Raw genomic sequence first — 26,171 nt, forward strand, 5'->3', positions numbered from 1 at the left:
TTCTGTGTTCTAAGCTGTCTGTGTGGGATTCTAACATTTGGCTGTGTCTGGGATGTAAGACAGTGTAAGAAATATCTCAAGATATTTCTCACAGATTGTTTTGTTAAACCTGTTGTATTGAGTCTGGGGACATAAATGTAAATGTTTCCTAAATAAATATTGTACAGAAAAATTATAGTGGGAGAGATATATTTATGCTATTTAGTTTGGGCATTAAAAAATAGTGAGGGACTTCTCTGTTGGTGCGGTGGTTAAGAATCCGCCTGCCAATGCAGGGGACACGGATTTGAGCTCTGGTCCGGGAAGATCCCACATGCCGCGGAGCAACTAAGCCTGTGTGCCACAACTACTGAGCCCACGTGCCACAACTACTGAAGCCCACGCGCCTAAAGCCTGTGCTCCGCAGCAGGAGAATCCACCGCAATGAGAAGCCCACACACAGCAACGAAGAGTAACCCCTGCTCACTGCAACTAGAGAAAGCCTGCGCGCAGCAACTAAGACCCAACACAGCCAAAAATAAATAATTAAATAGATAGATAGATAGATAAAACTAGTACCTTACCTTAAAAAAAAAAAAAAAAGAGAGAAATATTCCATTAGGTGTTGACTTAAAAAATTATTCACAACCTAAAATTTGAGAGTTAGGTTTTACTCGGAGGGAATTTTTCGGACTTCAAGCCCAGGAGGCAGCATCTCAAGTAACCCTGAGAGAACTGCTCTGAGGAGGTGAGGGGGGGAGCCAGGTTACACAGAAGTTTTTGCAACCAAGGGCAGGTAGTCGGGAACATCAGAAGATTATTGTTAATTAAAGAAGACCAGATATCTCAAGTTAAGGAATTTAGCGCCTTTCTATGTATGGGAAGGTGCAAGAGTCTGGGCTCCCTGAACTCATTCCTTGGATATGTACCTCAGCTATCTGGGGCCAGTATCCTGTATTTTCACGTCCTGAGTTTCCTCAGAGCTCACCGTAGGGAGTGGGTCCCAGTCTGATGGCTGCTAGATGGCAGGTTACAAACCTTCTATATAACCTGCCTGTTCAGAGCAGTTTCTCAGAGCTATCTGAAACTCTGTCTCCTCGGATGCAGTGCTCATTTTGCCCCACATAAAACTTAACTCACAACTCTCACGTTGTACTTTTTTTTTTAAGTCAACAGTTATGGTGACCATGAGCAAGGGACCCAGAGTGGACTTCTCTCCTTTGCCTGAACTCTATGAGGAACCGGAGGCTTGGTACCAGCAGAGGCCCCTTGTGCCCGTCCGCCTCCTTGGAGAGTTCAGACGAATTTGGGTAAGTCTCTCCTGGTTCTCAGATCTCCCATGTTGGTTGATGATCCTGAGCTGTATTTGGTGGTGTGTAGCGGGTACCTGCCCCCGCCCAGCCTTTGGTTGAAAGATACCAGGGAAATACCCACCCAGTTGAAAGATACTGGGCTGGGGGGGGGGGGCGGGGGGGGCGGGGAGTGCCTGGTTGAAAGAAACCAGGGTTTGCTCAGTTGTAGGAGACTGAGTGGTTGGCTGAGTAGTTAGGTAAGAGGTTGATCTGATCAAACTTTTCCTCAGTTTGGCTGCCTTAATAGAATTTGTCGGGATAAAAGTGAAGATATTACATGAGAGCCTTGCTCTAAAGAAAAGGGACAAGACTGCCCCCGGTCGGTTACAGCTTTCTCAGGTAACTGAGAAATTCACGGGAGTGGTGGAGGCAGAGGCCTCACACCGGTGCAGTGGTCCCATAGGGAAACCTACTCATTCATTAAAGCACTTGCTCGTCCAGGGGTTGCGGATAAGAATTGGCCATTCAGTGATCCAAGCACCTGCAGTGGTCTTAGACCACCGAAGGGAGAAGAGGGCTGAAACGACTGTAGGGTGATGCCTAGAGGAGTAAAGCTCACAAGCAGCACGCTGGCCCACGATACAACTTCACTAGTAAATTTCATCCCTGACAAATTCAACTTAAAATGGGAAATAGAATCTCTCAAAACAGAGAAACGAGGGGCATCAGAAAACCGACCTCCGACTAAAACCCCAGCCAGATTCATGTACCACACTGTACAGAGCTCATACTTACAAGTACCTAGTTAATTGGGGAAATTATACTAAAGGAGATCTCAACCTAAAATGGCCAAATTTAGGTTCTTCTGATATTCCAAAATTGCTATATTTGTGTGCACAGTTAGAAAAAGCCGGCCATAAGACCAACTAGACTGAATGGAAAGCTTACAATGATTGGTACCTAGAAGCTTCTAAAAGAGAAAATGATAGAGTAACTTTTTGAAACCATCAGAACTAAAAAAGGCTGCTAGCACTCTGTCTTTGACTCTGTCTCTCCCTCTGCTCCTCCCATGTATCCTTTCCTATCAGAATTCCCTGGCCCAGATGCTATCTCTTTTTCCCTTTTAACTCTTCCACTTCCTGCTGCTCCCTCTTCCCCAGCAATGGAAGATAAAAAATCAGAAGTGATTATAGCTCTCTTTAAGGAGAAAACTATTACAGGGAGAGGTGAGCCATCCTTGGTGCTTAGGTACAGGGAGAGGTGAGCCATCCTTGGTGCTTAGGTACACACTGAAACAGAACTTAGAGCCTTGGCTAAGGAACTTCCCGATCCAAGTCAAGATCCATTGGGATTTGTTGGGACTTCCCTGGTGGTCCAGTGGGTAGGACTCTGCGCTCCCAATGCAGGGGGCCCAGGTTCGATCCCTGGTTGGGGAACTAGATCCTGCATGCATGCTGCAACTAAGAAAGCCGCATGCTGCAACTAAGAAGGCCGCATGCCGCAACTAAAAAAGCCGCATGCCGCAACTAAGAAGGCCGCAGGCCGCAAATAAGAAGGCCACATGCCGCAACTAAGAGCCCACGTGCTGCAACTAAGACCTGGTGCAGCCAAAATAAATAAATAAATAAATATTTTTTAAAAAATCCATTGGGATTTGCTAAGGAATTTGAGTTAACCATCTGGACCTATGAGCCTGGGTTTTCTGATCTATATCAATTAGTATTTACTTAATTGGAAATTAAAGTAAATCTCGACCTAAAAATGAAGAGGCCCTTTTAGTGCAGAGGCAGTTAAGTTAAATTAAGGTTAAAAAGCTGGCTTGATAAAAATACCTTTTCAGAATTCTGACTTTAAACAAAGTCCTTGTAAAGGGAAACCTGCATTTCTCTTTCTGTGTCTTTGAGATGTATATGTTCTACCTGATCTTCCTAGGACATTCCATGTATGTCTATATGTGTATGTATATGTTTGGAAAACTTAACCTCTGCCATACTGTTTCTGAGAGTAAACTCTCGTATTTTACCTTGGTTACAATCTCCCCCACTCTCTTATGGGGAAGCCTCTTGCGTCTTAATGATTTGAATCACTATAAATATATATATGTTTTTAATGGCCAAATGATGGATCCTTTTAAAACTGGAGAAACTAACAAATTGGTGAATCTAGTGCACTCTTACTATAAACAACTGTTTTACTGGTACCTATAAAAATAAAAAAAATCAAATTAAAGGTGGAAAAAAGAAATACATCTAATGATTAACCTAAGATGTTCTTTAGTTTAAAACAAGTAAGAAAAACTGGTTTGGGAAACTTCATTCCCGATCTTTGCTTTCCCTCAGTGGGTCTTACAGATGCTAATAAAAACATTAGAATAATTAACGTTAACAGGAAAAATCCTGTAAGGAAAGTCTGGATACTATTTCCACCAAGGTAGAAATTTTAAAGGAATTATCTCAAATAAATAAAGAAATCTTTAGATGGTTATTTAAAATGGGATAAATAAAATGGACATTTATGTAATTAAAACACAAGGTATCTGACATTACTACATGACCTAAGGTTAAATGGGTCAAAAGGGACCCCCCTACTGGTCCCCAACATTAAAAGCCAAACAAGTCTGTTCTATTAACCCCAGTTTTAAAATATATTTAAGGGGCTAGAAAAAAAATTTTTTTTTAACGCTGAGATACCTGACCAACAACGATTTGGGACAACAGCTAGGCCAAAGGGTCTGAGTTCCTTGGCTCAACCCCGCTCTGGGGATCCCAGAGCCTTTTATATAAAAATAGATAAAATAGACAGGGAACAAAAGAAAGAAAAACTTCTAGAACTCCTCCTGTAAGCTTGTTGATTGGATCCTAATGAAAAGTAAAAAGCTGACGGCATTGAGATGCAAATATATAAAATTGGTATATTTAAATGGATTTTATATAAGATGGATACATCTGTTTTGTTTAATTATATTGTGGGATAGGCATGCTTCACTAGAAAATACCTCCCCTACATGGTATTATAAGACAAGGCATGTAAATCCGCCCCTCAGGAAATATTAATTGAACATACTAAAAGACACCAATAGTGTTACCTGAGCCATAAAAGTAAGTAAAACTGGGAAGTAACATTCAAGGACTAATAAAAAGAAAAACAGTGATTTTGCTCTGGCTTAACTTGTAAACTCAGAAAGAAGGTCTTTGCTGAATGCCTTATACAAACCATTAAAGGCATGAGAAATTAAACACTAAAGTTCTCGAACACAGAACTCATAAAATAAATTTCAGTTTAGTTAGAAATCTTGTCACTGAAAAAACCTTTTAGTATGGTTTAGGTAACAAACCTGTTCTTTGGGAAACTAAAAGCAACTGTCTTTCTGCTGCAAATCTCTACAAACTGAAAATGCAAATACAGGCCACAAGGAACTGAGTGAGACTGAGCCTAATTAGCTCAGTCTGGCAAGACCTGAAACCAAGGGGAAAAAATAGCAAAGTGGCAGTTTTAAAATTCAAACCGCTGGGAATGCTCCCTCAGCTAAACTTTACAAATAGTAAAGCCTTAGTCATCTGAGCAAGCAACTTTAACATATTCCAACTGTTCTTTGTAAACTGGTAAGTTTATATTGTAATACCTGATTCATAACTTTTTTTTTTTAAAGTGAAGCCATGAGCTCTCTAGTTTTGCCTGTTTATGTCTATGTACACATTATATATATGAAATATCTCTACCTCTGGAAAGTATTATCAAAATTGAATTTATAAAGAGCTCTATTTAATTTTAAAAGAAAGTGATTACAAATAAAGAAACCGGCCAAAATGACTTTCAGGTTCACATGAACTGGGAAATATTCAATATGAAGTTGATATCTGGTATTAAAGTTTGTTTGTTGATCTAATTAATAGACATATCCTTAGTCATCAACATTAAGTATAATGCTTTATAACCCAGGTTTAATAGAAGTCAAATAAGACCTTATTATACCTGTTGCAAGGAAATAACTTGATATGCTGAAACTTTAAAGTAAATGTAAATGAGATAAGAACTTTTGGGTAAACTCTTTAAAATTAATTATATTTTAGAAATGTCTAGTTAAAATGATCTTTACAGATACTTGATACCTTAAAGTTCTAGAGTTCTGCTAATTTAAGTGATGGAAGTTTATTAAATAGCTAGATAATTTCCAAAAAAATAAGATACTGAGACATCAATTACTAAATAGAGAAACTAAAGGTATTTAGGACTATTAATGAAAATGTTTGGTGCCACCCTGAGATGTCCTCTATAAGAAAACAAATGTTTTTAGAAATCATCACTGGTATTTATGTCCACCAATCTACAGAATGCTAATGTGAAAGACAGTTCATAATTGCTTACTTCTTAACTTTCACTATAAATTAAGGTTTTTAAGAGTTGAGGATTCCAATTTAAACATGTAATTAAAGCTAACAGGAATAATACGGAAACATTTCAGTGTACAGTAGGAAAGTAGAATGTGCGTTTTCAGTAAAGAAGGTTTGAGGAATGGAATTACATTTTATTGAGGGAAAAGAAAAAAAATATGTCTTAGGGCTGGTTGGTTTATTTGGATAAAAAAATAAGGGACAGGCTGATATAAAGCCAGAAGTGATGAAAGGTTGTGGAAGAAAACCCTGAGGGGGGGAAAAAGTTTTATACATGGTCAGGATTAACTAAATTTAGATTGAAGTTAATTAAGTAAATAGATTTTGTTGTTAAATAAGCCGGTACAAGACTGGAATTTGAACAAAGTTTCTCAGAGTGCTCCTTTTTGATAACAGATTGTGTGAGTTTCTGTGCCCTTAAGTAATCTTTTTGTGACTTTGGTTAAATGAATAAATATTGTTTCACAGTGACCTGTTATATTTTAAAATGTTTTGATATTTTTAACAAACTTCCCAAATATTAAAATCCAATTAAAGCTCTTTTAGCGTCCAGCTGACTCTGGGATGCTTTGAAGGAACATGTCAGACATCTTAGAGAGGAATGTTAAACTAAGTTTATTTCGTATGTTTAATTACTTCAGAAACAATGTCAAGTGACTGGAGATGAAAATTAGGTTATAGTGTATGGATAAATGTCATTAATATAGATATTCCAAAATTTATATGGAATTCCTAACATTGGTATGCCCTGATATAACGTTATCAGTCATAATTCCGGTTATTCTAAAATGTTATATGTCACAGAAATATCCACGTTTCCTACTAATTGCCTTGTACTCAAATCTTTAACCATGTTACTTTAAGTTTTGTCCTGATGCTTTTACAAAATGAAGATTTTCAAGACTCATAAAAAGAACTTTTTTTTAACAAACATAAGTTTCTGATGGCCTTTACTGTGTAACAAATGATGGAAAACCTGATTACTTCATCCAGATCAACAGGAATCAATTACATGGGACTGAATGAACTGATGAATATGATTTATAACTTTTATGACTTTGGGAAGTATACTAGCTTTAATCTTTGTTTTTCAGAAAAAACTTTTCTCTTATGCTATGACATACAACTTGATAAAGTATACCTTTGTAAACAAAGATAAAACATTTATCTTTTTCTCTGTACCTGATCCTGCCCATAATTTGGCTTCTCCAGCTGGCTCTCCTATGGACTTGATGGTTTATTACAACTAGTTATACTAATCCTTGTTTTAATTTGTTCCTTATTTCCGAATTGTTGATGATTTGTGTCTCCCTGCTGCACTATGACTTTGTCAATATTACTAGCTGCATTACTTATATCCTGTCTATCTTATAAGATTGTTGTCTCTTACAGTACTTAGTGGGTAACCAGGCCTCCAACAAATTTGATGATGGCTAAACATCTTGAAAAAATAAATCACATTTATGACTCTTATAAAATAATTGTAATAGTGTGATTCTAGGTATGGGAAGAAACGATAAGGAAAAATATTTCCTAGATCATAGTAGACTAGTAAGACAGAGGATCCAGAGACTCTTTAATTACCAACAGGGCCTAATCCAAAAATTACACCTGGAATGGCAGAGCAACAAGAATTTTCTCCTGATCTGGGATGAGCCTCCCAGCGCTGTGGGACAAAATTTGGTCATGAAATGTCTCCCAAACATTGATCAAATTTCTGACCAAAAGGAGGGACTGATAAATGGAATATTTAAACAAAGGATGTCACACTCATCAGTGATTGCAGCCCTCCAATGTGAGCCGGTGAGCCTTGAGGAAACTCAGGAAGGAAAGAATACCTGCTATCAGGCAGCCATCAGATTGCAGCCACTCCCTACTGTGAACCTTGAGGAAACTAAGAATATGAAAATATAGGATACTGTCCCTAGATAGCTGAGATGCATATCAAAGGAATGAGTTCAGTGAGCTGAGACTCTTGCATCTTCCCATACACAGAAAAGTGCTAAATTCCTTAACTTGGGGTATCTGGTTTTCTTTAATTAACAATAATCTTTTGATGTTCCCGACTACCTGCTCTTTGTTGCAAAACTTCTATATAACCTGGCTCCCCCCCTCACCTCCTTGAAGCAGTTCTCTCAGGGTTACTTGAGGTGCTGCCTCCTGGGCTTGCGTCCTAAAAATTCCCACTGGATAAAACATAACTCTCAACTTTCAGGTTGTGAATATTTTTTAAATCAACAGGTGATTGATGGAAACTAAACTTTTGGTGGTGAGAAGTCGAAATATAATGTCTTACACATGAAATTTATATAATGTTATAAATCAATGTTACCTCAATAAACTAAAAAAATTTTTTTAATAAATTAAAGGAAAAAATAAATCTACCTCTTTTTTTTTTTTTTTTTAATAGGGTTGAATTGAGAAGGGAAAAATAAGGTGGCGATTCTGCTGTGTGGATCAGGGAACAATACCCAGAGGAGGTGGGCATGTAGAACGGGTGTAATTTAGACCAGCAGTCCCCCAACGTTTTTGGCACCAGGGACTGATTTCGTGGAAGACAATTTTTCCACGGAGCAGGTCAGTGGGGGGGACGGTTTCGGGATGATTCAAGCACATTACATTTAGTGTGCACTTTGTTTCTGTTATTATTACGTTGTAATATATAACGAAATAATTATACAACTCACCATAATACAGAACGAGTGGGAGCCCTGAGCTTGTTTTCCTGCAACTAGATGGTCCCATCTGGGGGTGATGGGAGACAGCGGCACCCGAAGTGTGTTGCTTATGTGTAGTCTACTCCATGATCTCGTTTTGGTTGCTGTCACTGCAGAAAACTCTGCTTCACAAAGACAGGATGTTGGAAATGGAAGCAGGCTTTTCAGTGCTTTTGTGGCAATCTCAAGATATTCCGCCTTGACCTTAATCCAGAATGTATGGAGATCTGAAGTTGTCTCACACATGCTTTTAAGGCCACCGTCATTTGCGATCTCAAGCAGTTGATCCTCTTCTAGCACGGACAAAGTCGATTCACCTGGCTTATTCACAAATGGGTCTCAGATGCCCTCCTTCCCATTTCGGGGGTCTTTTGTGGTTGCGAAATTATGCTTAAACTCTTTTGAAAGCTGAGATAGGTGATCGTGCACCAGCTGGGAGAAAGAAGGCCCTGGCTCAGCCTCTTTCAAAATCTCTGCTAATGTTTGAAACATGTCAAAAATCCCAACGTTCACTTGTCACCCCCCACCCCCAATTCCAGTTTGGCTTTGAATGCAGCCACTTTATCTGCCGACTTCAGCACAGTTGTCGTTCTCCCCTGAAGTGACAGGTTGAGTTCGTCGAGCAGGTTGAATATGTCACACCAGTAAGGAAGTTTTGTGACCCATTCTGTGTCACTGAAATGTGCTGCCAGTGGTGACTGTTTTTCTAAAAGAAATCTCTGGAGCAGCTCTTGTAGCTCAAAAATTCTAGGCAGAGAGCTACCTTCAGAAGCCATCTCACTTCTGTGTATAAGAGAAGACGTGTGTGTGTGCGCGTGCTCTGTGTCCATCTCCTCACAGAGCTGCGCGAACAGATGTGAGTTAAGGGCATGTACTTTAATGTGACTGATAATTTTAATCACATCCTCCAAAACATTGTTAAGTTCAGGTGACATTTTTTGGCTAGCCAGCACTTCTCTATGGATGACACAGTGCATAGACTCAATTCAGAAGCGACCTCTTTGACCCGAGTAGTGAAACCAGAAAGCCATCCAGTCATGGCAGCTGCTGCATCCGTGCATGTACCGACACAAAATGACCAATTCAGGTTTCCTGACATGTACTCATTCAAAGACTCGAATAGTTTTGCAGCTGCGGTGTTGACTGGCAACGAAAGTGCACATAACATATCCTCATGAACATCCTCCTGAAAAATATATTGCACAAAAACAAGCATTGTTGTCTTGTTGTCAACATCGGTAGACTCATCAACCTGGATTGCATACCATGGTGACTCATTAATCCTCTCTAACAATTGTGCCTCAGTATCCTCTGCTATTTCATCGTCTAGTTATGGTGCTAGCCGAAAGAGGAACACGTGCCACCTTTTGAACTGCAGCCTCTCCTAAATTTTCACGACAAATGTCCTTAGCAGACGGCAGGATCAACTCTTCACCAACAGTAAAGGGCTTCTTAGCTTTAGCAATGTGGTTAGCCACTAAGAATGATGCTCTCAGTGCAGACACATTTGATGAAGTGGTGGCCTTCAATAATTGCTTCTGTTCTTCGTGTTCACGTGTTTTTCTTTTGAAAACCTCCAAAGACTTGTCTTTTAATGCAGGGTGCTTGGTCTCCATGTGGTGAAGCAGTGTTGAAGTTTTCATGGCTTTGTTGGATAGCCAGTCACCACATAATTATACAAAGCGGTCTTGGAGAATGAATCACCTGTTGCAATGAACCTGTAATTTAAGTAGGACTCTTGGTATTTTCTTTTAAATGCAGCTTTCTTTTTGTTGGAGGTCTTAGAGTCTTCTGCTGTCTCATCATTGGGTCTTTCCCCCTTTTCAAAGAAGCTCCCCAGCGACATTTGTTTTTCACTCATTTTGGCTAGGGTTAGCTTGTGGACTTACCAAAACTGTGACTGAGACAAGTGTGCAGTGTGGGAAAGAGGCGTGGATGGAAGTGGTAAAGAAAATAATGGGCAGGCCACACCCGAGCTAAAGTAAGTGTCAGACTCTGACTTAAAGCCTGCCATCAGATGCAGCTGTACAACTGAAGTACTTCAACTCACTTGCCACCAGATGCAGCTTAATTGTCACTTGCCACTCACTGATAGGGTTTTGATATGAGTCTGCAAGCAATTGATTTACTATGGTCTCTATGCAGTCGAACCTCTCTGCTAATGATAATCTGTATTTGCAGCCGCTGCCAGCGCTAGCATCACCACCTCAGCTCCACTGCAGATCATCAGGCATTAGATTCGCATATGGAGCGCGCAACCTAGATCCCTCACGTGCACAGTTCACAGCAGGTTCGCGCTGCTATGAGAATCTAATGCTGCCGTTGATCTGACAGGAGGCGGAGCTCAGGTGGTAATGCGAGTGATGGGGAGCAGCTGTAAATACAGAAGAAGCTTCGCTCGCTCACCCACCACTCACCTCCTGCTGTGTGGCCTGGTTCCTAACAGGCCACGGACCGGTACCTGTCCATGGCCCGGGGGTTGGGGACCCCTGGTTTAGATATTTGGAGAGAGAGTGGAGGAGGAAGGACACTGCATGTGAGAAGAACAGCAGAAGTAAAGGCTCAGTGGTGGGAAAGAGGAGATATATGTGGGAGCACTAGAGAACTCACGTTTTGGAGCATAGGACACATACAGAAGAGAAGTGGAAAATCAGGCTGGATGCTAGGTGGGGGCCAGGTCGCCCAAAGCCTTATGAGCCAGATTAGAATATATCCTGTGCAGTAGGGAGACCTTGAAGATTCTCAAGTAGAAAAGGTATGCTCGGGTTTTATCTGTTGCTGCTTTGAGAAAAGGACAATTGTTTAGGCTTTCAAAAGCAAAGGCTCAGTTGTTTAGGCTTTCACTAACTTGGTTGATTGGGAGGGAGCTGCTGGAAGCTCAAGCTGGCATATCTCCTGCCATCTTGCAATTCTGCTCCAGGGCTTTGCCCTACCTGTTTACAGTTATCTACCACAAACATGAGGAACACAAAGAAGAATCCCAGCTAGTCCACAAGCAGGAGGAAGAACATGATTGCATGTGGGTGTTGGGAGGAGAAGATTATTGGTTATAAAAAGAAGAGAGGCAGAGAGAATATGGGGCCACCCACTGTGCTAGAGTTATTACCCTCTGCCTCACCTGTCTTGCCTGGGTGCCCTTGCTACCCACAGCCTTAGGTAGGAAGCCTTGTGGCAGCCTCAGACCTCTTGCTGCTCAAGAAGAGGCAGGGATGCCCTGGCAGGCTCTTTTTACATGTGTCCAGGTATGTTCCCAGGCAAAACCTCTGTGTCCAGGTAGTTATGGAGCCGAGGGCCTGCCTTGGCCTCCCTATCCCATTATCTGCTGCCCAGTCTCATCTGCTTGGAGAAGGAAGGCTCTGACCCCTGAAAATTCTGACTTGACTTGGACACTGAACACTCTGCTCAGTGTTAGGCCATCTCTTGCCGCATGGAATGAATCTGTTTCTTTTGGCTCGCCCATCTATGATCCATGCAGCAGCTATAGATATCTTTTAAAAATTATTGATTATGGGGGCTTCCCTGGTGGCACAGTGGTTGAGAGTCCGCCTGCTGATGCAGGGGACACGGGTTCGTGCCCCGGTCCGGGAGGATCCCACATGCTGCGGAGCGGCTGGGCCCGTGAGCCATGGCCGCTGAGCCTGCGCGTCTGGAGCCTGTGCTCTGCAACGGGAGAGGCCACAACAGTGAGAGGCCCGCGTACCGAAAAAATAAAATTATTGATTATGTCATGCCCTTCCTCTGCTTACGACCCTTACGGAGCTTTCCTCTACTCTTGGAATAACATTCTAGCACATGATCGGCTCCGGCCTCCCTTTCCCTTCTTCCCTTCTACATCTCTTCCTCCTCACTCAGATGCGTCACCAGCTTCTGGAGGACTCTCAGCTCTTCCCACTCCACGGCCTTTTGTTGATACCATTCCCACGCCTCTTCATTTGGTCGGTTCTTGTCCTTCATATCTTGGCTTAAACTTCACGTCCTCAGACAGGTTTTCCCCATCCCCCTGTAGCTCTTATCCTAATTCATGATTATACATTTACTTCTTTTCTTATTTATTTTCTGTCTCTGCCGCTAGGTCATGAAACTCCATCAAGGTAGGGATCATACCTGTTTCATTTATCCTTATCTCCCTAACAGCTAGCATGGTGCCTGATCTATAGCGAGTACTCGATTGACACTTGTTCAGTAAATGGATGAATGAACTAATGAGTGAACGAGATGCTGGTTTCTCAGTGGATGCACTGATCTTCTAGGAAGTACACACAGGACCCGTCTGACTTTGAGTCGCTGCATGCTGTTCAGGGTCATGAGCCATTTTATACTGCCCTTGGGCCTCCTTAGCCTGGCCCCTCTGCCTTTTGTGCTTACCTGCAACTTCTAGCTTCTTGGTCCTGGCTGCTGAAGCCAGTGGAGCTGAAGGGCCTCCATCGCTCACATCCTATGTTTGGTCCTATCCTGCCTTGGCCCTTGGCTCTTTCTGTGTAGGCTGGTCCACAATTAACAGAGTCAGTAAGGGTGAGTAAAGATGTATGCAGAGCACCTCAGATCACACGGCTGATTCAACACCTGACCTCACGTCTCCTGGCTCCACAACAGTGATTTTCCTATTACACCCTGCTGCTTCCCAGACACCACAAAAATTGCTGGTCTTTGTGCTAGCAATGAAGATTATCATACACGCTACCCCTTACTACAACAGTTTTTACCAGGAGTGCAGGGGTTCATACTCCCACGGGCACATCAGAATTTCAAGGAAATGAGAAGTAATGTGACTTTTTTCCCATTTAGTTAAAAAATACAGTGGTGATGAATGATTATTATACAACGGTCAAATGGTACAGAAGTATATACGTAAAAAAGGAACATCTGTATTCATACCCCTCTCCCCACTTCATCCCAATCTAATTCTCCTTCCCACTTCTTTCCTCAAAAGTAACTACTTTTAACAGCGTAGTGTGATTAAGTCCAGGTCTTTTTAATATACTTATAAATATTATGTATAAATAATTTATATACATATATATTAAATAGGTTATTTTTTAAAATCCTGTAGAGTTTTAAACACATATTCAATATTATTTTTAAAATTGTGTGTGTTGGGACTTCCCTGGTCGTCCAGTGGTTAAAAATTTGCCTTCCAATGCAGGGGAAGTGGGTTCGATCCCTGATCAGGGAACTAAGATCCCACATACTGTGGGGCAACTAAGCCCACGTGCTCTGGAGCCCATGCGCCACAACTAGAGAGAGGCCCGCACGCCACAACGAAGAGCCCTCTTGCCGCAAGTAAGACCCGATGCAGCCAAATAAATATTTAAAAAATAAATTAATCAAATAAAATCGTGTGTGTTGAAAGTGAAAAAAGGACACTACTTTTGTGATGGAACAAACTCTTGGCTGATGGAGCACAATCAAGAGGCCTTGTTCTGGTATGTGTATAAAGAGATGGCAGGAGAACCAGCAGAACCTGGGGCTAGAACTAAAGCAAAGGAAGTCTTCTTTGTGAGATGGCTTGGAGGCTCTCACCAGCAGCAAAAGCGGTAGGCACAGTTCATTAGGACACCCTTGTGGTGCAAGGCCACAGTCTATCACCTACAGTCTGACAGGACCGACATGGAGATGACGATGTGGGCAGAAGGAAGGGAGTTGAGTAGGTATGTTAGGATGAAAAACAGGACAAAAATGGATTTGTGAAGACAATGAGAAGACAAGCCATAGACTAAGAGAAAATACTCGCAAAAGCATATCTGAAAAAGGACTGTTATCTCTCTTAAAACTCAACAATAAGAAAATGAACAACCCGATTAAAAAATGGGCAAAAGACCTGAACAGACCTTTCATCAAAAGAAGTGTACAGAAAGCAAAAAAAGCATAAAGATGCTTCACTTCATATGTCATCAGGGAAATGCAAGTTACAACAACATGGAGATATCACTACACACCTATTAGAATGGCCGAAATACACAACACTGACAACATAAAATGCTGGTGAGAATGTGGAGTGACAGGAACACTCACACTGCTGGTGGGAATGCACAATGGTATGAAACAGCCACTTCGGAAAACTGTTTGGTGGTTTCTCACAATACTAAACGGATCCTTACCGTATGATTCAGCAATTGCATTCCTTGGTATCTTCTCAAATGAACTGAAAACTTTTGGCAACACAAAGACCTTACACGAATGTTTATAGCAGGTTTATTCATAAATGCCAAAACTTAGAAGCAACCACGACGTCCTTCAGTAGGTGGACAGATAAACTGTGGTATATTCAGACAGTGCAGTATTATTCAGCAGTCAAAAAAAAAAAAATAAGCTATCAAGCCATAAAAAGACATGGAGGGCTTCCCTGGTGGTGCAGTGGTTAAGAATCCGCCTGCCAATGCAGGGGACACGGGTTCGAGCCCTGGTCCGGGAAGATCCCATATGCCGCGGAGCAACTAAGCCCGTGATCCACAACTACTGAGCCTGTGCTCTAGAGCCCGGGAGCCACAACTGGTGAGCCCGCGTGCCACAACTACTGAAGCCTGTGTGCCTAGAACCTGGGCTCTGCAACAAGAGAAGCCGCCACAATGAGAAGCCTGCGCACCACAATAAAGAGTAGCCCCCGCTCGCCACAACTAGAGAAAGCCTGCGTGCAGCAACGAAGACCCAGTTCCGGCAAAAATAAATAAATAAAATAAATAAATAAAAAAGAAACAAAGTCTATTAAAGAAAACCCCAAAACCTCCAAATATTTAAGACATGTAGACAGGGGTACTAAGAACTCTAGTTTGATATTAATGATGTAAGTATATGACTAGTCTCACATGGACAGACAACAAGGTACTACAGAGAGTAGGCTGGAGCGGTAAGTAGCCAAAAGGAAAAGAGAAACAGGATAAAGAAAGGGCACCAAGCCCTCCTATCAGGGGCTCCATCAACACACTAGAGACTAGTAGTATACTAGCTGGCTATATATATTTGTGCTCCTGATATCTGCAAATAAAAAGATGCTAACGTTTAAAAAAAAAAAAAGATGCCATTGTTTTAAAAAAAAACAATTTGTAACTGCCCTTCTCCCCCATCCAGTGGGACGTGTGAGGCACAGGAGCTCCCTGTGCTGGGAGCTCAGTGCCCAGTTTTCACCCTGGCATTGCCTCTGGTTTGCTGTGCAACCTGGGACAAGTCCCTTCCGCTCTCTAGGTCCATTTTCTCTTTGTGTAAAGTGGGCTTGCAATTCTCAAGGGTCTCTTATTTCTTAAGGTTTTATGCATTATTTCCTGGGAGGAGAACTTTTTGAACATTTCCTAAGATAAGGGTAATTAATTAGAGTAGCCATTGATAAGGGTAATTAATTAGAGTAACCATTTACTAACTATTATTGTCTCATTTAATCTAGAGAACAACTCTCTACTATTAGCCCTGTTTTACAGATGGGGCAACTGAGGCTTAGGGAAATTGACCAATGCCACAACGCTGATCAGTGGTGACATCAGGGAGCTTGACCAGTGCCACAGAGCTGATCAGTGGTGGCATCAGGATTCGAAGAAGGTAGACTCCTCTGCCCTCCCTCTCCACCACTCTGCAGGAAAAGCCTCTAGGTTCTGTGGCCTGGGAGAGGAGAACAGAGAATATAAAATAAAAGCACTTTATGTTAGACAGGAAATGGGTCTGACCTTGTACACTCTCCCAGTTACCTCTAACATCACAGAGAACAATGGCAGAGCCCCAGGGCACAGCAAACTTCAGAGGATGGAGGGTGTGGAGGTTTCAACATCACTGGTGAAGGAAAGGCAGAGGACAGACTTTAGGGGCTGATCTCTGGAGATAAGAATGCATTTAGGGGAAGATAATAGGACTTCTAAATCAAGGGAAAAATTAAAGGGTTATCACTCCACTAGACTGTTCAGAAAATTTACAACTTTTCTTCTTTTTGTGAATCACAAATTTCTTTTTCCATGAGATAAAGAATTGATCCTCTCAGAGAAAAAGCAAACATTAATCATTAAACTTTCCCTACAATTTCATGACATTTATCAAATTCCTAAGAAGACCCATGGCCTAGGGAGACTTTTAAGAATCGTTAACCAATAATTATGTTAAAAGTAATAGTGGGGCTTCCCTGGTGGCGCAGTGGTTGACAGTCTGCCTGCCGATGCAGGGGACACGGGTTCATGCCCAGTTCCGGGAAGATCCCACATGCCGCGGAGGCTAGGCCCGTGAGCCATGGCTGCTGAGCCTGCGTGTCTGGAGCCTGTGCTCCGCAACGGGAGAGGTCACAACAGTGAGAGGCCTGCGTACCGCAAAAAAAAAAAAAAAAAGTAATAGTGGAAACCAACCATTTAAGTGTCAAGTACTCTAACATTTACCAAATAACTTTGCGTACATTACTTAATCTTTCCAATAAGTAGGCTGTCAATCCCCACCCCTGCCCCTTTATTTTTTTGGCCACACCGAGCACAGCACGTGGGATCTTAGTGGGATCTTAGCTCCTCGACTGATAGGGATAGAGTAGGATAGTACTCTACCTTACTCTATCCATCACAGGTAGTTGTAGAAGTCCCAGCAGGGGATTATAGATAGAGAGGGAAACCTAGGGAACTTTGGGAGACCACTGTAAGTTAATGATCGCTCGAGAACTATCAGGAACGTCGTGGAACGAAGCAGCCTTGTTTAACTATAAAGCCATAAATAAAAGCATGAGATATGCCCAGGTTATTAAGTGAAAGAAAAAAATGAGGCGTGCATTCTGCTGGTGGAGTTCAGCAAGACAGGGATCCTTAGGACCAAGGACCGGAATTTAAGGGAAAGGTGACATTCCAAAGTAGGAGACCCTCATTATACAGAAACCTGAGACTATTCAACATATTTTAGTATATGTTACCACCCTGCTGCAGATTTGAGTAAGCGCTATGACGTGCTAGTGTGACCTCATAGGGTCAAACACTCTCCTGCCCGATACAAAGGAGGAGCCAGTGATGTAAGCCTGATGAGGAAGACGGTCTCTTCCCCTTCCCCCACTTTCCTTTGACTATAAAAATGTAGCCTGCTTAATCCTTGGGGCAGAGCCCCCTCACCTGCCAGCTTGTACCCCGCACAAGCATCCTATATTAATAAATCTACTTCTTGCCTATCACTTTGCCTCTCGCTGAATTCCTTCTGCGCTGAGACACAAAGAACCTGAGCCTCAGTTAAGTCCAGACACAGGTGAGTGACTCTAATTAAAAGACTGGGTTCAAGTCCCAGTCTGGGTTTAGGTTGGGTTTGAGTCCCAGCACGTGGGTTCAAGTCCCAATCAGCGGTGCACGGTTTCACGACCAGGGATCAAACCCGTGCTCCCTGAAGTGGAAGCATGGAGTCTTAACCACTGGACTGCCAGGGAAGTCCCACAATACCCATTTTTATAGGTGAGAAAACTGAGACTCAAAAGAGCCAGGGAAGGGGTGACTGTACTTGGGCAGGTTTCTTTTAGGAGGGCCACATACGCTTATACCCCTTTATACAGTATTAAATTCACTTCTACCTTTACTTTTTTAAAGAACAAGATTGTGCCCATCAGTGTGTAACAGATGTGGCTCATTCTTCATTGTTTTTACAACTGTGTAGTATTTTGTTAGAGGCTGCATCGTGGGTTATTTAACCAGTCCCCTACTGGTGAGTATTTTGGCTCTTTCCTGAGCTGAAACGGGTAATTATGCACATATGATTTCCTACATATATGAGAAGTTGCCTGTTAGATACATTCTCAGAAGTGGGTTTAGTAGGTCAAGGGCATGTACTTTTAAAGTTTTCACAGTAACAAATTATCCTCCAAGGGGTACCACTCATTTGCTTTCCACAAGCCGACAGTGAGAGGGACCGTTTCTGTCTATCCCAGCAAGCGCTGGGGGCCACACTTCTCACCCTGGATCGGTCTCTGAAGAGTGCAAGTGGCAGCTCCTTGTGGGGCTGCACTCCTGGACTCGGTTCCTATTCCTCACTTTATCAAAGATTTTGTACGACTGGAACCTGTCTGAAGGTGAGAGTTAAGACGTCAGGGCCCAGGAAACTATGTCTTGGAGAAGCGCTTGAAAGGACTCTGTGGAAATTAGGACAGCCAGACTCATGCCCTGCCCCTCCTTGAAGGGCTGTCATTAAGATAAGGGAGCACAAAGTGCTGTGCATCCAGGTGGGGTGAAGGTCAACAGCAGGTATGGTGCAGCAGCTCTCCTACTAATCTAAGAAAGCCCTCAGGGACATAGAGAATAGACTTGTGGTTGCCAAGGGCGGGGGCAGTGGGAGAGGGCTGGATTGGGAGTTTGGGATTAGCAGATGCAAACTATTATATATAGAATGGATAAACAACAAGGTCCTACTGTATGGCACAGAGAACTATATTCAATATCCTGTGATAAACCATAATGGAAAAGAATATGAAAATGAATGGGTATATATATGTATAACTGAGTCAGTTTGCTGTACAGCAGTAATTAACACAACATTGTAATTCAATGATACTTCAATTTAAAAAAAAAAAGCCCTCAGATCTCGCCAACATTCTCCCTAGAAGACTGCTGAGGTAGTGAGCTCCCTGTCAGTAAGGGTATTCAAGCAGAGACCAAGGTATGCAGGACAGGGTTGACTGGTAGTTTCTATTCCCACATCTTTTTGGTGTGTCTTCCTCTATTGCAGAGGCTGGAAAGGGAAGTTAGTTACATCTCCTATACTCCTGGAAGCTACAGTTCTGTCTATAAAACAGGAAGGTCAAAAGGTGGTGGAGGATATCTGCTGCTTCAGGCTGTTTTCTGCTTCAGGGGAGGCTGTAGAGAGGACGCGTTTTTCTATAGAGTCATCCTGGCTTTGTTCTCAAGGTTGTCTAGAGGCATGCTCCAGGGGTCTCCTGCTTCCCTGCCTTCCTGATTATGGGGGAGGTGGTGACTCCCCGGGTGCCACTTCAGAGGCATTGTTCTGAGAATCCTTCCTGTAAGTCCAGTCTACAGCCCCCTCCTCCGACCCTCCTAATGGCTCTGTAAGCCCCTAATTCCCATTATGAAATCTATTTCTGGTATTTTCCTGCGTAAAATACGGTTTCCTACCCTAACCCTGACTGATGGGAGGCAGGGATGTGCAAAACCTATAATGTAGTTTCATTCTCTCAATTTCTATGACTTTTCCACATTGTTCCATGGCAGAAAAAGCAGTACTCGAAATCCGATGTTTTTACTGAGGGACATGTGGCGATGCTGGCAGGAGAAAGGGGTGGCCCAGCTCGCCCCTCACTTCCCTGGCTGCATCTCCAGGCCCTGACTTGCCAAAGCAGAGGTGAGTTTGATGTGTCCCATGGCTTCTCAGATCTACTCTCTCTTGTTCCCTTGGCACTGATGCTAAGTCTGGCCCTAATTGTACTCAGGGTTCCAGGACAGGTGGCCTGACCTTAACTTGGGGGTTTTCTGGGGATAAGTGATAAAGAACATTTCCTTCCTCTGCTGCCTTGTGGGCTCTTGAGGAGGAAGCTCCCCATGAAATGGGTAAAGTTGTGACAGAAAAGTCACAGGATGCCAGAACCAGACTTAGCCCTGCCCACAATCTGAGGGAGAAATCCCTGTTATAAGCGCTACCCACATTGTGCTTAATACCCATTGTCTCCTTTAACCCTGTCAACAACTCTAAGCAATAGGACTTATTCTCACCATTTTACCTATGGCTCAGAGATGGGGACAGCTTGCCCAAGGTCACACAGCTAACATGCAAGTCACAAAAGCAGGATGGGAATGAGTGTGTTTTTCTGTGATCTTAACTACAGGTTGTCCAGCATCCTAGAAGCCATCTAGTTCAACGTTCTCTCCCCTCCCATAAAATGCCTGAAGGTTTCCTCTTCCTCGTGTGTTACAATCTTTCCAATAGACAGTGGAAAATATGTATTAGATGGAAATTAGCACATTTTGACTAACAATTTTATATTTAGAAGTTTACCTATAGGATATAATAGGGAGTGTTCAAACATGTATGTAAACTCAAGGGTACTCATTACAGCCTTAGTTGTACTTGTAAAATTATAAGCAAGCTATTTGTCAAGTCATAATGCTAGGGAAATTAATGATGATACATTTATCCAATTGAATGGTATTCAGTTATACATGGTAATATATATTGAAATTAATTGATATGTAAATCCAGGTTTTTCAAAAGTTAATTTGTCCATCAGTTACTGAGTATCAACTATGTTTGAGGCACTTCACCCATGTCATTCTCTCTGTTATTTCAGTTTTGTGTGCACATCTCTTCCTCCCAGGGCTGCGAGAGCCTTAGAGGCAGGGACGTGAATGATGTCACGTGCTCACTGCTGTAGCCCCACGATGCCCAGGTGCTCAGTAATGTTGAGTAAATGGACCCCTAAAGAGTTATGCTTAGGATTTAAAAATTATCTTTAAGGAGCATTATTTTTTGCCACCAACACAACTTCTCTAAACCTCTCTTTGCCTGTCTGTCAAGATTTAGCTCCTGGAGTTACTGGAAAGAAGAAGGGAAAAGTTCCCATGAAAGTCTCCAGGTGCAAGATCTCAGGCCCAGGAGCTCCTGTCGGGGAGGTAAGGAGACTTATGAGATCCCGCTGACCTCCTCCGGGCAGGAGGAGACCTGGTGGAGATGCTGCTAGACGCTCCCTGGGGGCCACCGGAGCATTCCTTGGGCTGCTGAAGGAGGTGCCTCCCGCCCCAGGCAGGCAGACACCTCACTCTTGCGCTCAAGCACCGTGCGGGTGAGGGGTGGGAGTGGTCATGGCTTTGGCAGGGGTTGAGCAAGCACAGGTTTGGCATGCAGGAGCTGCAACGCCCAGCTCTCAGCTGTTTGAGCCATAGAAGGCTCAGGAGCTTAAATACTGCACTGCCTACCTCGCCTGTTGTGATGCAGGCTCTGCTCCTTGGGAAGAACAAACGGCCAAAAGCATGAATGGATGGATAGATGGGCTTCTCCTACCCTCAACACGGAGACGCCTCACAGTTGCTCTACGAGTCTGTTCTTTCTCTTCCTCCTTCCGATGAAGTACCCCCATGCTGGCCACTCCGCTGCGTGCTGGGGGTCCACCGGGGCCAGGGTGCAGTCTCTGCCTTCCATGAGCTTAGCTGGAAATCATGAATATCAATCAGGGTTTCCCATACATAAATTAAAAAAATTTCAACTGTGATAAGCGCTCTGAAGGAAAATTTAGCAAGGCTGAGTGTGTGTAACAAAAGCAGTTACTCTTATAAAGGGGACCAGGAAGGCTTTCCTGAGGAAGAGGGAAGTCCCCTGCACAGCAATGTTCTCTTCGCCTTGCTGCTGTAACAACATGTGGCTTCCCCCTGAGGTCACTGCTTCCTCTGCAGGCCTCTAAGAGAGGGCTGCTTTCCTCTCTCCTCTCTAAGACAGCTCCCTTGGAACACATGGCAGCAGTCCGCAGCACCTCTACTTGTTGTGGCATGCACAGCCCTCAGGGCCGCCCCCTCTTCCACTTAACACCCTCTTTCTCTCTATCTCCCTTTCTTGCCCTCTCTCTCTCCCTCCACCATTTCCCTATGATCATTCTTGATTAGTTCAACCGCATAAAGGAATCACCTGTACTCCAGCCTCTTACGTCCTTGACCACCTTTTCTTTCAGTTTGTCCTCCACACACCGACTGCCACCATCACACCCCAGACCTTGTCATTATCAAAACCTGCACCACTATTTAAAAAAAAGTTTTATTGAAGTATGGTTGATTTACAACGTTGTGTTCCTACACCACTTTCAAAGTCTCTATTTCAAGCATCCCATTCTCTGGGTGCCTCACCAACACCTACTGGTCCACCTCACATCCACTAATTTGCAGACCCTACCAGATCTTTGACCACGTCAGGGCCTCCTGTCCACTGATGCTGCTCTGAGACCCATCCACTGCTCTTCGCCCCCTCACAGCTTCATTCCCCTTTTTACCCAGTGATTGGTCATTTGTGGAGTCTCCCTGCCATACACTCTCATCTCTCTTGTTCCTCTCCTTGTATTGTATCCACCTTCCAAAGCCACAACGCTGACTGGATGCACCTTTGCCTCTACTTTGAGACTACACCCAAGTGGTTGAATGTGGCTAGGGAACAACAGCCGGATTTGCCAACCCGTCACATTTTAAATTTATGAAAACCTCAGGTGGGTCCTAGCACCGCAGGGAAAATCTACTCTTTGTCTTATTTATGTGGTTCTTCCACTCTTCAAGAGGACTATTTCCTACCTCTTCTCTCTATGCAAACCTCCATTACTCTCCCCTTTTCACTGTCAGCCGATGGCATTGTTCTCATTTCATTGAGAAAACAGAAGCAACCAGAAGAGAACTTCCTTATCCTCCAGCCACTAAATCTATCCACTGACCTGTGTCTGAATCCATATACGAGGCTTTTTCTCCCATGAAAGTGGCTGAGCCATCCTCATCCTGTCGTAAGTCCCTTTATCTTGAGCACTGGATCTCATCCCCTTTCCTTCACCTACTCAAGAGTCTTCCTCCTGCAATGATCCTTCCCTCTCTCTTGCACCATCAGCCCTTCCCTTTCTACGGCATCATTCCCATGAACATATAAACATACCATAGTACCTTTAATCTCTCATCTCTCTGCTCCCTTTCATAGCAAAACTCCTGAAAAGAGTTGTCTCTATTCACTCTCTCCAATTTCTCACTTTCCATTCTCTTGAATCTACCTCAGCCGACTTTCATCCTTATTATTTAACTGAAACTGCTTTTGCCAGTGGCAACTATGGTTCCTGTTGCCAAATCCAATGGCTAAAACTTAGCCCTCCTCTCAGTTGTCTTGACAGGAGTAGACATTTCAGTCCCCAACCCCCTTTCCTTTTGGCCGTGCCACGCATCATGTGGGATCTTAGTTCCCCGAACAGGGATCAGGGATCAAACCTATGCACCCTGCAGTGGAAGCGCAGAGTCTTAACCCCTGGACCACCAGGGAAGTCCTCAGTCCTTTTTACACACACTATTTTCACCGCTGTGGTGATAGACTCTAAGATTCCACCTCCTTTGATATTTATGGTATTCATGCCCTTGTTTATCTCCTCCTCTTGAGTGTGGGTGGGACCTATGCTTGCTTCTAACCAATAGAATGTGGCAAAGATGATGTAATGTCACTTTCATGATTACATCGTCATATAAGGTCTTGGTTTACTAGCAGACTCTAGAGACTTCAAAGTTAGTTGGCTTTAAAGAAGTAAGTAGTCATGTTAGGAGGCCCATATGGTTAGGAGCTGAGGGCCAGCGAGAAGCTGACAGGCAGCAAGAAGCTGGGGCCCTCGGTCCTACAACAGCAAAGGAATTAGTTGTGCCAGAAACCTGAGCGAGCTTGGAGGAATATTATTTTCCAGTTGTGCCTCCAGATGAGACTATAGCTCAGCCAACACGTAGTTGCAACCTGTGAGCCCCTATAAGCTTAGGACCAAGTTAAGCCATGCCTGAACTTCTGACCCAGAGAAACTGTGAGACAATAAATGTATGTCACTTTAAGCCACGAAGTTTGTGGTAATTTATTACACAGCAATAGGAAACTAATATAACCATTCATCCTCTTTTATATGGTTATGTTTTTTCCATAGTGGCATCTTATACTGTATTTTTAAAAACTCAGACACAAGTTATTTGCATATTAAACAGGTACTATTCTGTACCTTCATATGGTAAATCATGACCACGGAACCCTAGGGTCTAAGTGAGGGGTCAGAAGAGAACCCAAAGGTTCTCACACTTCTTACCAAGTGTGACCCTGACCAAACACCTTTGTCTCTCTGAGGTTCAACTTCCCATATATAAAATGTATAGGAGATTTCCCTGGCAGTCCAGTGGTTAGGACTTTCACTGCCGTGGCCTGGGGTTCAATCCCCGGTCAGGGAACTAAGATCCCGCAAGCCAAGTGGTGTGGCTAAGAAAAAAAAAAAAAAAATGAATGGGTTGCAGCAGACCATCTCAAAGAAACTCTAAAGTGTAATATATAATGATTCTGTGGCTGACTGAGGGCCTATCCAGTCTTCTTTGGAGGGAGGGATGTTGCTGAAGCAGGGAACAGAAGGACTCACAGAGCTGAAAGATTTGGGAGATGAATTTCTTCCCCTATTTCATCGGTGAGAAACTGAAGCCCGGATGAAAGGGACTTGCTAGTACATGGCAGAGCTAGCCTCAGCCCTTTCCTTTGGGCCCCTACTTCAGTGTTTTTTTGGCAACAGGAGACACTTCTCTCTTCTAAGCTCTCCCAGGTCCTTTGTTACCGTTGTGAGGTAACCCCAAGGTCTGCCTGCCCTACAGGGGCTTAGTGGGTTTGCTCCAGATCTCTTAGAGGGCTTGGTTCCAATCCTGGGAATATTCCTCACCCAATGCTGCCTTTTCCTGCCTTACTTCAGGAGGACCTACCAGTTGGTGCTGTCTTATGCCGAGACTGAGATCAAGGAAGCTATTGGCTGAGTAAGAGGTTAGGGGAGGATCTGTGGGTACGATGGAAGCTGTAAGTTGGTTTCAGATAGATTGGAAGCTAGAGCTTTGGAGAACCTGAGCCCAGTAAGCTCTCGGAGGCTTCCCGCCACACACTCCTACTTTAAAAATTAATATTCACGGGGCTTCCCTGGTGGCGCAGTGGTTAAGAATCCACCTGCCAATGCAGGGGATACGGGTTTGAGCCCTGGTCTGGGAAGATCCCACATGCCGCGGAGCAGCTAAGCCCGTGCGCCACAACTACTGAGCCTGCGCTCTAGAGCCCGCGAGCCACAACTACTGAAGCCCGCATGCCGAGAGCCCGTGCTCCGCAACAAGAGAAGCCACCACAAGGAGAAGTCTGCGCACCGCAACAAAGAGTAGCCCCCGCTCACAACTAGAGAGAGCCCGTGCGCAGCAACAAAGACCCAACGCAACCAAAAAAAAAAAAAAAAAATTAATATTCACATTTTTAAAAAGACGTCCATAGTTAAACCCTTAATTTTTTTAATCAAAGGATTTATAATTAAAGCTAGAGTCTCCTTATCTGACCCTCTCCATTCCTCTTTCTGGGGCTAGCCTTTCTTTTTTAATTGGTTTTTTGTTTTAGTTCTTCAGTTCTCCATCTCTTTGTATAATACACTTTAATGATATTTCTCAACTAATCAACATGCTGTTAGATGAAAATTTATGCCTGTCAATCTCCCCCACTCCTCCTGTCAATATAATTATTTCACTTTTAGTTCTTTTTTACTTATCTTTGTACTTTTAAAAATTATATAAGCATAAAGATAAACTTCTTAAATTATAAAGAGTATTTGTGTTAGTTTCCTATTGCGGTTTTAGCAAATTACCACACGTTTTGTGGATAAAACAAGAGAAATTTGTTGTCTTACAGTGCTGGAGGTCAGAAGTCCTAAAATCAAGATGTTGGCAGGGCTGTGTTTTTTTCTGGAGGCTCTAGGGAGAATCCCCTTCTTTGCTTCTCCAGCTTCTAAAGGCCTCCCGCACTCTCTTGGCTTGTGGCTCCATCTCCAAAGCCAGTAGAGGAGCATCTTCTCTTCTCTGACCTTTCTGCTTCCCTCCTATAAGAACCATTGTGATTACATTAGGCCCGACTTGGATAATCCGGTATAATCTCCTCTTGTCAATATCTTTAACTTAATCACATCTTCAAAGTCTCTTTGGCCATCTAAGGTAACATATTCACAGGCTGTGGGGATTAGGACCTGGACAGCTTTGGGGGCCATTATTCTGCCTACTCCACCATTCATCCCAGTTTACCTGGAACAGTCCCACTATATGCCTGGTGTCCTGGTGTAACTATTAATACAGCTCCCATTGTAAAGCAATTATACTCCAATAAAG

The 26,171-nt window shown here is 43.2% G+C and overlaps 1 protein-coding gene across 3 annotated transcripts in view; it reads right to left on the minus strand.

Annotated features, from left to right (window-relative positions):
• The window catches only part of SLC36A2 (solute carrier family 36 member 2), a 73,929-nt gene that overhangs the window by 38,859 nt on the left and 8,899 nt on the right, over positions 1 to 26,171 (minus strand). For 2 of the 3 annotated variants that reach the window (XM_079916084.1, XM_079916085.1), the window contains exons 2-3: positions 25,700 to 25,888; positions 21,225 to 21,455 (exon numbers count right to left, since the gene is read on the minus strand). The gene's annotated coding sequence lies outside the window, so the exon portion shown is untranslated. The remainder of the gene's footprint in view (positions 1 to 21,224; positions 21,456 to 25,699; positions 25,889 to 26,171) is intronic. The other variant, XM_079916086.1, reaches the window with a different exon arrangement.

The sequence above is a fragment of the Stenella coeruleoalba genome (genome assembly GCF_951394435.1).
Source record: "Stenella coeruleoalba genome assembly, chromosome: 3".
Classification (NCBI taxonomy): domain Eukaryota; kingdom Metazoa; phylum Chordata; class Mammalia; order Artiodactyla; family Delphinidae; genus Stenella; species Stenella coeruleoalba.